At 38.7% G+C, this 12,725-nt stretch overlaps 1 protein-coding gene across 10 annotated transcripts in view; it reads right to left on the reverse strand.

Annotated features, from left to right (window-relative positions):
* The window catches only part of ARPP21 (cAMP regulated phosphoprotein 21), a 286,537-nt gene that overhangs the window by 214,792 nt on the left and 59,020 nt on the right, over positions 1 to 12,725 (reverse strand). The window contains exon 1 of one of the 10 annotated variants that reach the window (XM_083880834.1): positions 12,632 to 12,669. The exons of the other annotated variants lie outside the window; for them this stretch is intronic. The gene's annotated coding sequence lies outside the window, so the exon portion shown is untranslated. Of the gene's footprint in view, positions 1 to 12,631; positions 12,670 to 12,725 lie in introns of those variants that run through there. 10 annotated transcript variants of the gene reach the window in all.

The following is a 12,725-nucleotide window of genomic DNA, read 5'->3' on the forward strand; positions in this document are numbered from 1 at the left end:
TTCATTTATACCATGGGTTTTATCTTCTCTGCCCACCACATTATACAGTTGCCAGCATACTGTACAGATATATTTTGGGGCACCACAGTTGAAGGTTGGGCAGATCAGTTTTCATTGAGCAGTGCAAATGATGACAAAAGTGTATCTTTTGTTTAAAAGCAGTTCCTTTTGTATTGTTTTCTTCCTCTATTCAGTCCCCAAATTAATCCCCAAAGTTTCACAGTGATGAGAATGAGAGATGGCCGGCAGCCTATTCTCCTTCCAGAGGGACATCCATGCTTTTCAAAGCTGAACGTGAGGAAGGGAAATTCAATGCTTGTTTACTGGACTAAGTTTGGAAGAAAACCAAAAAAAACTCCAACAATAAGAAAAAAAAATACAATCCTTGAACAATGGGAATTTTCATTGTTCTCATATCTTTCTCCAACTTACTGTCTCACAGCAGACTACTCTCCTCTTGGAAAAGCTTCATGCTACTCACTCACAACACCCCCATTTATCTGCTCTTCCTATTGGAAAATGTATTTTTGGGCAAAGCTGCTGTTTTTGTGAGGACATTAGTAAGCCATAGAACTCTTCAACTTATACTATCTGTAGCACTTGAATTTTTAGCTATTCCCACTATCAGAAAGACCCCTTTTAAAGACATAAAGATTATTAAAAGCCTTCACTGAAAAAGAATAACCGTAAATTATCCAAACAACCACAGACAGGAATTTGGAAGTACTGAAAATCTGTCCCTTCCTGAAATAAAACCCAACGAAACCCCACCAAACATGCCATAATATTTCACTGACACCACCACAAAATACTTCAAAAGGCAGCAGCCCTGTTTTTCCATTTGGGACTCAGTGAACACATCCTCTCTTGGCAGACTAGTGAGCCAGTTTATAAAAGGATCTCCTTTTGCTTCTTGAAATAAATAGGCATTTTATGACCATCACATCCAGCACCCACAGCCCATGCAGGGCTGAGAGAAACAGCTCTCCAGTGGCCCATGACCACTCCCAGCCCATTTCCACATGCACACACTTCACAGCCAGGCATCAGCAGTAGCCCAGTGTCATTCTCCTCACCTCAAGCTTGAAAATTTATTTGTTGGTTTTCCCCATTTCTTGCTTTTACAGAAATGCGAGCAAAAAATTTAAGTTTTCAACAATAAAGTGGTGCTTCATTGACACTAGTGAGCTCAAGAGTGGGGGTGGGTCAAGACTGCATGTTACATCTACAGTCATTCTGCTGGGCTGAAGAACATAAACTTCTAACACAATTAACATTGCTTTTATAGCAACTTCCCCTATCATATATCAGGAGTTCACCCATTTCAATGTCTGAATTGAAGATGAAAACAAATGTTATGTCTGTCTTCCAAATGCAATCCTGTTGTTTCCTTTCCACTGCACTGGAATGGCAGTTGAGCAGCAGACTGATAATGCAGTCATTTGGGGAAAATGCCAACATAGTTTGCTCAGAAATACAAATGCCAGATCTTGAACTTATGAGTCCACAAAATATGTGGATGCACATTTTGGAAGGATCTTCTGCCATCTTCAGCTTCCTGCTACAGAAACCAGATCATGCTGCATATTTGTCTCAGTTGTAGCAATAGGGTTACACGGGCTAATATTTTCATGCCTTTATTTACAAGGATTAAGATTAGAGAATCAAGTCAATAAAAATAAGAATCAGTCAACTTAAACCTAGGCTATGTGAAAAAAAGAGTCTCTCACTGCATTCCAAGTCTGTGGTACTACAGACATTTGCACTCATGCTTTTAAAAATCACCAATCATCTCCTTAGCAAACAATTGAATTCAAGAATTAAATTACCACCAAGGACATTGACAAAAGCATAGGCATCATTATTTGTGGAATAAACAGCTTGTTAACATGACATTGCTCTAAAAAATGGAATGACTCCACACAACAGCAATTTGTGTTTAAATGGGAGGAGATTTCTTCCATTCGTGCTACTTGAGAGATAACTGAGTTGACTGTCCACCAGTCTGGAAATTAACCCATCAAAAGAAACAAAAAATCAGTTCATAACAACTATACATCATCTGTTCAGACTGCTGCCATCATTTCTTTATTAGGTTTCATTTCAGAATGTTACTTTCATAATAAACTGACAGAGTACAGTGAGCAATTAGTGAACTAGGCACTAATGGTAATCAGATTACTGAAAAACAAATAACTGAATTAAATCCATAATTGGCAGCTGAATACAGGCAATTCTGCTGTATCTCAGCAGTAAGGGAAAAAAAAGAAACAAAATACTGGAGAAAATAAATTTCAGCTTTCAGATGATGGCAGCAAACCATGTTCCTTCAAACACAACAGAAATAAATTTCAGCCATCAGTTCCTTTACTCCTGTCATTAGAAGGAGCTACTATATATGCATTTCATAAAAATATATAGGGATTATGTATTTAGTAGAGGTCCTCAAATGTGAAAACTAGTTGCCTCAGTTGGTAACATCTTTACAATCAACCAGTTTCCTCCAGAATCTGTGGCCGTGCCATCACGATAATCAGAGGTACAAAAACATATATCCTTCAGCTTTAGGTGCAGTTTCCAAGCTTATTTACAAGTATCCAGACATGAAATACAAAGTAATTCTCCACATGTGAGAACCCCAGCCATTTTCTCATTCTTTTCATTGTACAACCCAGTAACACAGTAAACTGCATCCAACATAATACTTTAGGTGCCGTGGTGCTCACGACATAGACAGAAGTCCATTCAAAAGGTCAGAGAGCCAACACATAAGTCTTTGACAAGAAAAATACTGTCAAAGGTATTTAGTCTGGGTCATCTCCATTACACTTTATTTTCTAGGCAATAGACAAAAAATTATTGAAAATACTACTAGTCCCAGAAAACCAAAATAATCTGAATAAATAGAGTATAGGATGCAAGATTTTCCGAGAACATCACACACACACACACAATTCTATGGAGTTTACTGATTTTGGATGGAGGCCCAAAGATATACCAACAGGAGCTCCATATATGAAGCTCAAAAGCACAGGGCTTTCTGGCTTTCACCACAGAAAATTTTATTTCACAAATGCAATCAGACCTGTTGGCACTCTTGCCTTAAGAGATACCAGAACAAGTCCAAGATATCTGGGAACAGGCATATTCTGAATAATGTTAGTGTGCTTTTTATAACATGCTTATTATAAATTAAAGATTAAAGGTCCAAAAATGTACCAAGAAAAGCTGTTTTAAAAACTGCAGTACTATATAACTATTAAATCAAAGATTAAAACTCTTTCAAACAGGGGCAAGTAACCGACATAGAAAGGAAAAAAAAAAAAAAAAAAAAAAAAAAAAAAAAAAAAAAAAAAAAAAAAAAAATGTGAGCAAATGATAAAAAAGCCAGAAAAGCCAGAAGGGTCAGTTTAACAAAGTGAAGTTTGCATAAGGGGCACTACTTATAAAAAGCAAAGGCTCAGTATGAAGAGTATGAAGAATGGCCAGAGGATATATGGAGCAGAATAGAGGCAACTGACGTAAGTGTCAAAACAGCCAAAAAAGAGGCAGAGACATCCATGCCAGTGACTGCTTGAAATTTGTGTATCAAAAAGCAGAACAAGAAAAGAGTTACATTGGGACTATGGTGAATTCCTCCAATATTTTCCTTCCTGCACTTTCAGTAAGCTTCAAATCAAGACTATAGACTGATTTTTAGGAAAAGCCCTTGTTTATGTTATACCTAGGGACGTAGTAAAAGTCTCCTAACTCCAGTATGCTTTACTTCACACACTCAGCTTTGACAAAAGAATGTAACATTAGCTCCCCTCCATATTTTTTATTTTCTCTGCTGAGGTGGCAAAGCTACTTGAAATTATCTCCATTTTTCCAGTTTTATAACACAATTGTACATCAAGTTACTGGTCCCAAAATAAACTGTCTTAGGTCAAGAACGAAGACCCAGAATTCCTTTTATTAAAATCATCTGTCTGGCAGTGAACAGACATTGAAATTGCTTGTACATGCAGCTGATGTTCTGAGGACCACTAGTATGTTACATCACGTGACAGCCTCATTCCAACTACTGAGTGTGGGTAATAAATGACAGATTCCAGGAGAATATTCAACTACGCACCAGAAATACGTGGGTCACTTGTGCTGATCTTTTGTTATGATCTCAGTCAATGCAAACCTAGCAAACACACTCCCGTGTCACAGAATTTACTCATAATATACCACTAAATTTCTCAGTCTGCTGTCATTCTATAGGCAAGCCAAAGACTCAGGGCTTACTGGAGTTGCTCTCAAAGTCCTGAAATAATTAGAACTGATTTCATTTTTCCACATATTGAAATTGTGCTGTTTAATCAATAAAAAAAGTTTTGTTCAGAAGTGCCGATATTTTACTGTCACATTTTCTGACACGCTCTTCTATTGATGCAGTTTTATTACAGATGGCTTTGACGTGCCTGACAGCATTAATAAAGACGTGACACAAGTGTATGTTATCAAACAAACAAACAGGAATGGGTGCCAAAAGAATCTACATTTCAGCATGCATTGCCTGGACACTGAGCATAACCGCAGCACAGAAAATAGTAGTTAGCAGCAGTTCTTTGAGCACACAGCTCTCTAAGAAATGATTTGCAGAGGAAAAATTGTAATTAGCCTTTGTGAGTATGAATTATGTTCTCTGGTCTACTTCCCGGAAAAAAAAAAAAATATAAAAAAAAAAATAAACCACAAAAAAATCCAAAAAACCCCTGAGGAGTAACAAACACATCAAAGAAATCCGTGGGCTTTGAAAGAGGCAGGTGCCTGCCGCATCTTCCTCCCGCATTGCGGAAACCATCACGACAAAAGAACGAGTGGACAGGGTGCCTGTGGAACCACAGCCCCACGGCCATGCCTACAGTGTTACCGGCAGCAGAACCACAGGCAGCTAAAATGCTGCATCAAGATCTGTGTCTCAATTTGCTCTTTCCTACCAATCCTTCCCCATTAACAGAAAGCCCTTTATGGAAGGGTGAGGATTTATGTACTCACAGGGCACATTAGACTATTCCAGCAAATACCTGACTAACTTATGAGGTACTTCCATGCCAAGAGAAGAGGTACCAAGGATAGAAACCAATTTATTTTCATAGAAGAACTGGCTACATACCAGAGAATCCAGGATCTTGCATGTCTCCCCAAGACTCACCCACCAGTTTCTTATACTGATGTTAAGCCAAGCTAAGAAGTCCTCTTTTAGCCCACACTACCATGGAGTTGCCCTCAGACCTTGGCAACAATTTTGTTATGTTCCTTTCCCTTCTGCCAGATAGGTGGCAGAGAGGAGCAATTCTGCAACAGCAAAAATCAGAAGACATAGATCATTTACAACCCCTGTAACCTCAGATGTAGTGAGATTAGGTGCGGTTGCAGAGGAGTAGTCATTTCATCCTGATCGTCCATGCAAAGACAGGCAGCACAACACATCGTGCATAAGGAATTTTATTTTTTTTTTATTAAATCAGAAAACAAAATTATTCTGAAGAGAGGCTACACATCTATATATTTTCTCTGCATTTTCCAAAATTCCAGTTACCTAATCTTCAGGGAAAGAAGACTTTCTCCTGAACGTTCTACTTCCCTTCACTGTCCTCCTGCCCCTTACCCTGATTTCACATCACAAGCAGCACTACTAGCACTAATCCTCCATTATGCCCTTACCCCACGACTCCCTTATCTCAGCCTCCAATTTTGAGAGGGCTACTTTAAGAAGCAGGTCATTCAAGGACTTCATTCAAATGCAGTTATCTTCAACAGCACACAGACTAAACACAAGTTGCATTATCCCTCAGTAATAATTCATCGTCTTCTGTATCTAAAGGGATTCTTATGATGCTTGCCATAGCTCTTGTCATTAGAGTTCACTCCATTTTGCTGCTCAGTTGTAGAACACCATAGTGGAAAATCATATTGAGACACAAAAAGCAAGTAAATACATTATGTTTTCCAACTTACGCTCATTTTTGATGAGTTAAAGCTTCCCCAAAAATCATACCTGGATCAAACAGTTTCATTATTTCATTAGCATTTCCAGATGCTAAAAGCAGCATGCACTGTGAAATACAGTACTTTAAGATGCCCTAAATCACTCATTAGGCTTTCCTTATAGATCAATGTTCAGAATGACCCTTTTTTTGTTTTGTTTTGTAGAAGAAAGCTCTGAATTTTTCCTAAAGGAACAAAACCTGAAAGCATGCAAGTCAGATCTTCTCACTTCAGATTTCATGGTTTTTAAAGTACACAACTTATATAGCTATCAGACATTTCCCGGACTTACATTAAAATCTGTAGTGAGCCTTTAGAGTGGACCAATTTATTTGATGTGTTTCCCTTAAAGGTTTTATGACACCATAAACATTTCTGACTCCATGACAAATACTTTATAATGCATTAAGCAGCCTCATTTAAACTGTTCTAAATGTTATGCCAGTGGCAATGTATTTAGAAACAGAATAGTCACTTGAAAATGGAAAAACCTCAAGGTATAGTTTGTACCTTTGCAATTTATGATTTACTTTCAGGCACTTCAAATAAAGTTCAATGGGCACAAACACCCAAAAAGCACAAAGCAAGCATATTCTTCAGAAGAACATGCTGTACCTATTTCACGTGAGAGCATCAACACCACTGAAGTCTGCTCCCTAGTAAAACTTCCCATTGAATCAAATATACAGTTGAACAGTTTATGCTAATTAATAATAATTTAATTGTATTTATAAAATGCTTCTAATCACTGCAGTTGATCCTCACTGGCTTCATTCTACTGAGAAGTCTTGCTATCCCTCTCTATGCAGGAACAAATTGTGATAACTTTCTTCACAGTAAAAAAAGCATTACACCACGAGAAGGTCTGCAGGTCACCAAACCCAAGATGCATGCACTCCTTTTTGTGAAGGGAAGCAAAATCTGACTGATATTTATTAATGAAAACTTACAAAATGCTTTCTGGATTGAAGGAACAGGAAGACTTCAACTCATGAGGCAAGAAAAATACAAATACTGCAACAGGATTCATTACTCACGAAATTATTAGCTGTACAGGCATGCTTTTGATGACAGAGTTCAAATCCTAGAACATAAAACTGGCTCTAATGATTTTATGAATCCAGTAAAAAACCCTGCTGCATGGCTGTAAAAATTGGGATAAACAGAAGCTTGAAAGGAGGTGATTTGTATACATTTGCTTTCCATGTTTTAGCATAGATTGCAAACAGAAGACAAAAATCTTGAGAAATCAAAAACCAGAGCATTTACTTGTGGGGGAGGGGGTGTGGGATTATTTGTTGGGATTTTTCTTAATTGCTATTTTTTTGTCACACCATCCTGCCAACCATTTAAGCTTTCCTTTGACTTGAAGGCATCCAATTTTGGAAAAAAGCAGTTTTATCAGCTGGAAGTTGTTACTAAGCTTCCAGAATTTTAGCACGGGGACTGTATAAACAGCGCATAAATAAATTATAGTATTGTCCAAGACTAAATTATTAATATAGCAGAAAACATTAAATTACAAAAACACTTTCATAGGACTTTGCTTTCTCATGGTACTACTCTTTGTTATCTGTGGCTCTTGGCCTTAAAAGATCAAGATCAGGCATCTGACCTGATCCGTAAGTGTCCCAATTTCCCTGTGAAAATTTTCTTTCACTTATAAAAACGCACTTCTCACCTTACATATTTCAGCATAAGCTATGTGAATGTCTGCCCTAAAAACAGCCTTACATGGTTACTGACTCCATACATTGCCAGTAACTAGAAAGTACTCTAAACCCCCTGCTTCATAAAGTCATTGGATATCCAAATCTTAAATTCCAAATTCCCAGCTGTCACTGCCTAATTGTGCCTTCTGCATTTCAGCTTAGTCATGATACATGCCATTATCGCTCTCTCGCACTTCACATCTTCCTTCAGCATTAACCAAACAACGTATTTAGGGTTTCTTTTGACCGTGTTTACCACAGCTGCAATTAGTCCATCTAAACAGCCATCATGAATGCACTCTGGTAAAAAGCAATTTTGTTTACTCCTTGTTTATGTATTTCTCTTTGTATTTAGCCTGCTTTTTCCTCTCAGTAACAGGGATTTATATGTACTAGCCAGGAAAAAATGTTATTTATTTTCATATTCATTACCTATGTAAGACTCTAGAATGATCAGAGTTTTAAGATCCCACCATGTGACTAAAAAATTGCACATTTGAATGAAACGAGACCTTTTCCGCAACAACTTTTTCCAAGGAACCAGAAAGAAGGGTACTGATGGTGGATTACCTGAAAGCCTGAAAACTACAACAGTGAAAAAGGAAGAAGTAGTAAATTCCAGCAACATCACTTCCAGGCGGAAGAGGGCATCTGTGGCAGGACATTATGGAAGCATTTGCTTGGGGTATTTTCCCTAAAGGTGACAGAGATGTCTACTGCTCTTCCCCTGGAATCAATCCAATTTGTAACTTTGGACTGTCTATGTCACACATTAAGTGTTAATACAGATTATTTATGTGCTCTCATACTAAAATCATCTAAGGAAATTTAATTTACCCAATCATCCATCATCCAGCTTGCCTACAGATGAGTAAACATCCAGTAAACCCAACAGATGAAAAAACATGAAGCCTAACACTAGAGTCACTTCAAACATCTAAGCAGCTCTAAGCATCTAATTCCTCCAAATAAGCAGTCTGGACCTTCAGTGACAAATGAAGACTTGGGAAGAATGCATCATAGATATTATTTACTAAAAAAATACAATTTTAATTAAAACAGAAAGTATTGTAGTTTTATGGTGTAATGCCCTTTTCCTTTGTCTAATAAACTGTGTGATTGTGCATGTGAGAACACCAGCAAGCCACAGTTGTTGTTGTTCCAATTCGGGTTTAAGCCTCCTTCTTAAGAAAGGCCCCCAAGAAAAACATATTCTGTCCACAAACAGTAAGCAGCATGTCTACATGAATTTATAGGCAGGTTTAATTTATCAAAAAAAAAAAAAAAAAAAAAAAAAAAAAAAAAAAAAACAAACCCAAGAGACGAGTCGCTATTGAACTTGTTCTGAAGTTACTTTTTTGTTAGAATGGCTTACCATTAAATTATGGTGTAAAAATAAAATACTTTGATAGTTACAAATTTACATCTACGTGTTTCTGAAAATCAGCATTTCACGTATCAAGTGGAAATATTAGAAAACAAACACCAGCAATTAATCAGGGAAACTTATAATCCAGGGGCGACCCAGTTACAAGTCTGGAGACCAGAATAGGTCTCGCTTGATGACTGTCAAAAACTAGATGCATGACCTCACATGGTTTGCATAATTTATCTCCAATTCAATTTACTCAGCCTTAATTAGGGAAAATCTAACTTACCTGGATAGCAGTTTGTCATCAAAATAGAATGTGTCCTAGAAATGCATGTTACCACACAGATATTCATACATAGTATTTTAAATCTTCAGAACCAAGTGCTCTCCATTGGAATGTACAGAGTCTTTGCCATGTATTACTTGTTTGATGAATGTTTCAATCTTCTAGAAGAAAAAGGGACCCATTTGCTTGACTTACTACCTGCTGAGAACATTAATACAGAACTTCAAATCTAATAAATGAATAAGCAGGGGACAAATGGATTTTGCAAGTTTATTGCATAGTAGTTACATTACTTCTCAACTGGCCAATCTTTAATGATATTTTTGAAAAGAGACTACTTATCATGAATAGCATTTCCTTTAAATAATCATGTAGCTTACAAACTGTCTTTAAAACTTGTCAAGAAAATTAAGCTGGGAGCACTCACTGGATCAATCCGTTCATTTGTGAGTAGTCCCTATAAACAAGGATTTGCCAGTCTTCCAAAATCATTTCCCTACTCCAAAATTAATGCCATCAAAATTGGCAGTACCATTCAATGCAAGTTACAGATCTTGTATGTTATAAGCAGAGAGGTGTTATCATCAGCTGGTGTTAAGTCTACACTGTTCTTAAGACCAATGAAACTACATCAATTTACAGCTGCTAAAAATTTGTCCCGGTGTCTGTCTATAACACTGATTAAACCGTGGAGCCAATTTTAAAAGCTCCCACTGACTGCAGAGAGACCAATGCCTACAGGACGCAAGACAGACTGTAAGTAAGCCATTCTAGAATTAGTACACTTTTCTTCCTCCCTATTCATCCCAAGTTTAGTTATTAAAATCATAACCTCAGAGGAAGTCAAGAGCGCAGCAGATTTTAAAACTTCGTAGGTTTCTTTAATGGACTTCCTGAAATTCCATTTAATAACAGTGACTTCTCAGGCCAAGTCCCATTACTGTAATCATGCAAATAACCCAAGTAAAGCCCGCAGGAAAAGCAGCACCATCAGAAAAATATGATTTGGCCCACAGTTTTACTCCAACAGAATGAAGTTTCAAAGTTACTTTTGCACTGTTTTCTTCCTCTCTGAGAACTATAATTACATCTCTGTTAAAAATCTCTTAGCATTTCCTCTATCACCATTATGTAATTTTTCCTTCATGGGTACGATGTGGTGCAAAACTCGTCTGAGCAATTCTCACTTGCACACTTAGCCCTGGGGCAGTCAAAATGACTAGCACATAGCAGAAAGAAAGAATTGCTTGAAAAAGGATTTTGCAGGAGGGGTACTCAGCTGTTTCTTAGACCACCATCCTGTAAAACTGCAGACAACAGAGAGAAAATACAGCTGATTTAGAGAAGACATCTTTAATCGAAGCAAGTTTCTCCACATGATTCTAAGTGCGTGGATTCTTTCAAATAGCTAATAAATACATTTCTGACTACAAGTACACTGCACATAACAGGGTAGTTTTCAAAAGTATCTCCATGCATCTCGCCAAGTGGCATATACCAGTTATCTAGAGGCATTTTCCTTTACATTTCACAAGAGATTTACAGCCGCTTGCACTCTGTGAGCATTGCATGCAACACTGATTTTTAATAACAACTGAATTAACTTTTAACTGCAAGGAATAAAAAACTCAAAACTCCCGCTTCAGGAGGCTACCAATAAGCACATAAATAGAGCTGATCATTAAAAACGGTTATCACAATAAAAAAAAAATATTTAGGATGTTCCTTTAGCACTACTCCACTGTAAGATATTTCAATATTAAAAAAAAATAAATAAAATGGCATATTCCTCAACTTAAGCATGCCCCCATAGAATACAATTTATCAATAGCACAAAATAATCTATCTAGTCTGCTCCATGCAACTTTTTAAAAGAACTTTAAAAAAAGCATCCTAGACACCAAAAAACTCTTCAGCTTAGAATGAGCTAAGCAGTCACCTTTCTGCACAGCTGCATTTTCTTTCATTAGTATAATAGAAATATTTGAGGGATTCCCGTTTTTACCTTTGCATTTTTCCTTTTCCAGTATCCATAACCAATCATCGCTCTGCTCTTCCATTATGCTTCGTATATTGCAGAGTGAGAAGCATCTTCATTAAATAGTATTAAAAATAGAACACACCCGATCTCCCCACCGGAGCATGCTCTGACAGTGCTGATACCATAGCTCTCAAGGTAACCATGCCCAGCTGGGAACTGAGAGGCAAAGTCAGTGCGAGATTAGCAATTTGCAAGCCCAATTGTGCACACAAACTTGCCTCGATCCGTGACGAAGACTGCTAAAACAAAACCAGCGTGCAGTTAAATTATGCGACTGAAAAGTTGCAGATCAGTTTACAGTACGGTTTTGGTTTGGTTGGGTTGGTTTTTTTTTTTTTTGGTTTTTTTTTTTTTTTTTTTTTTACCCCCTCCCCATCACCCTCAGCTTCAATTGCTTTGTACTTGCCTAAAATGTGCATATGCCATTTAGAAGAAGGCGCACCGGGCATGCATCTGGCTCAGCAATGCAATGGCAGAGAAGTCAAACAGGTGAGGCACAGACACTTGTGTCCCTCTCTAACGCTTTTGTTCCCCCTCCCGGCACATTGACAGCGATGTCACACGGCGGCGGGATGAGTTTTAAAGCAGAACCGCACACACCTGGAAGCGCAGGGACACACCTAGCACGTAAAAATGCACCCGGAATCCGAGCGTGTTCCCCCCGCCGGCTGACACGGTAAATGAAGGCAAAATAAATAACAGCAATTAAAGGAGGCTGCGCCATGGCTGCCTGGAGGAGCACGTCGGGGTGAGATTCACAAGCACAGACAAGTAGGCAGAATACACCAAGCGGAGTAACATGAACTGCTTTTTTTGTGAAAACAGGACACCTAACAACACGGCTGTAACTCCTGGACTGCGATCCTCCTCCACCGCATGCAAAAAGAGATGCTCAGGAAGCATCAAGTAAATCTGTTGCCCTCACAAAGGAAGCATCAAGTAAATCTGTTGCCCTCACATCGCCTCACATCAAGAACAATGCCAGCCCCAGCAGCCCGGGCTTGCCCCCTCAGCAAACGCGGCTTTCAAAGCGGATCCTGCGGTGCCGTTCGCAAATCAACGAGTAAAAGTTGAGATTTCCTTACAGAGTTTGATCCATTTTAGCTAAAACGAGGGCTGGGAGGAGGGCGATGTCCCCCGCAGACCCCCTCCTCCCCGGCGCTGGCCTCCCCCGCCCAGCCCGGCTCCCGGCCCCTCACCTCCAGCCCGACCCCGACCCGCCTGTGCTCCCGCCGGCGGCGCCTCTGCCCATCACCGCCGGGCGGCCCCAACTTTGGGAAGCCGCCGCCCTCC

Source organism: Zosterops lateralis, assembly GCF_965231275.1.
Source record: "Zosterops lateralis genome assembly, chromosome: 1".
In the NCBI taxonomy this organism is placed as follows: Eukaryota; Metazoa; Chordata; class Aves; order Passeriformes; family Zosteropidae; genus Zosterops; species Zosterops lateralis.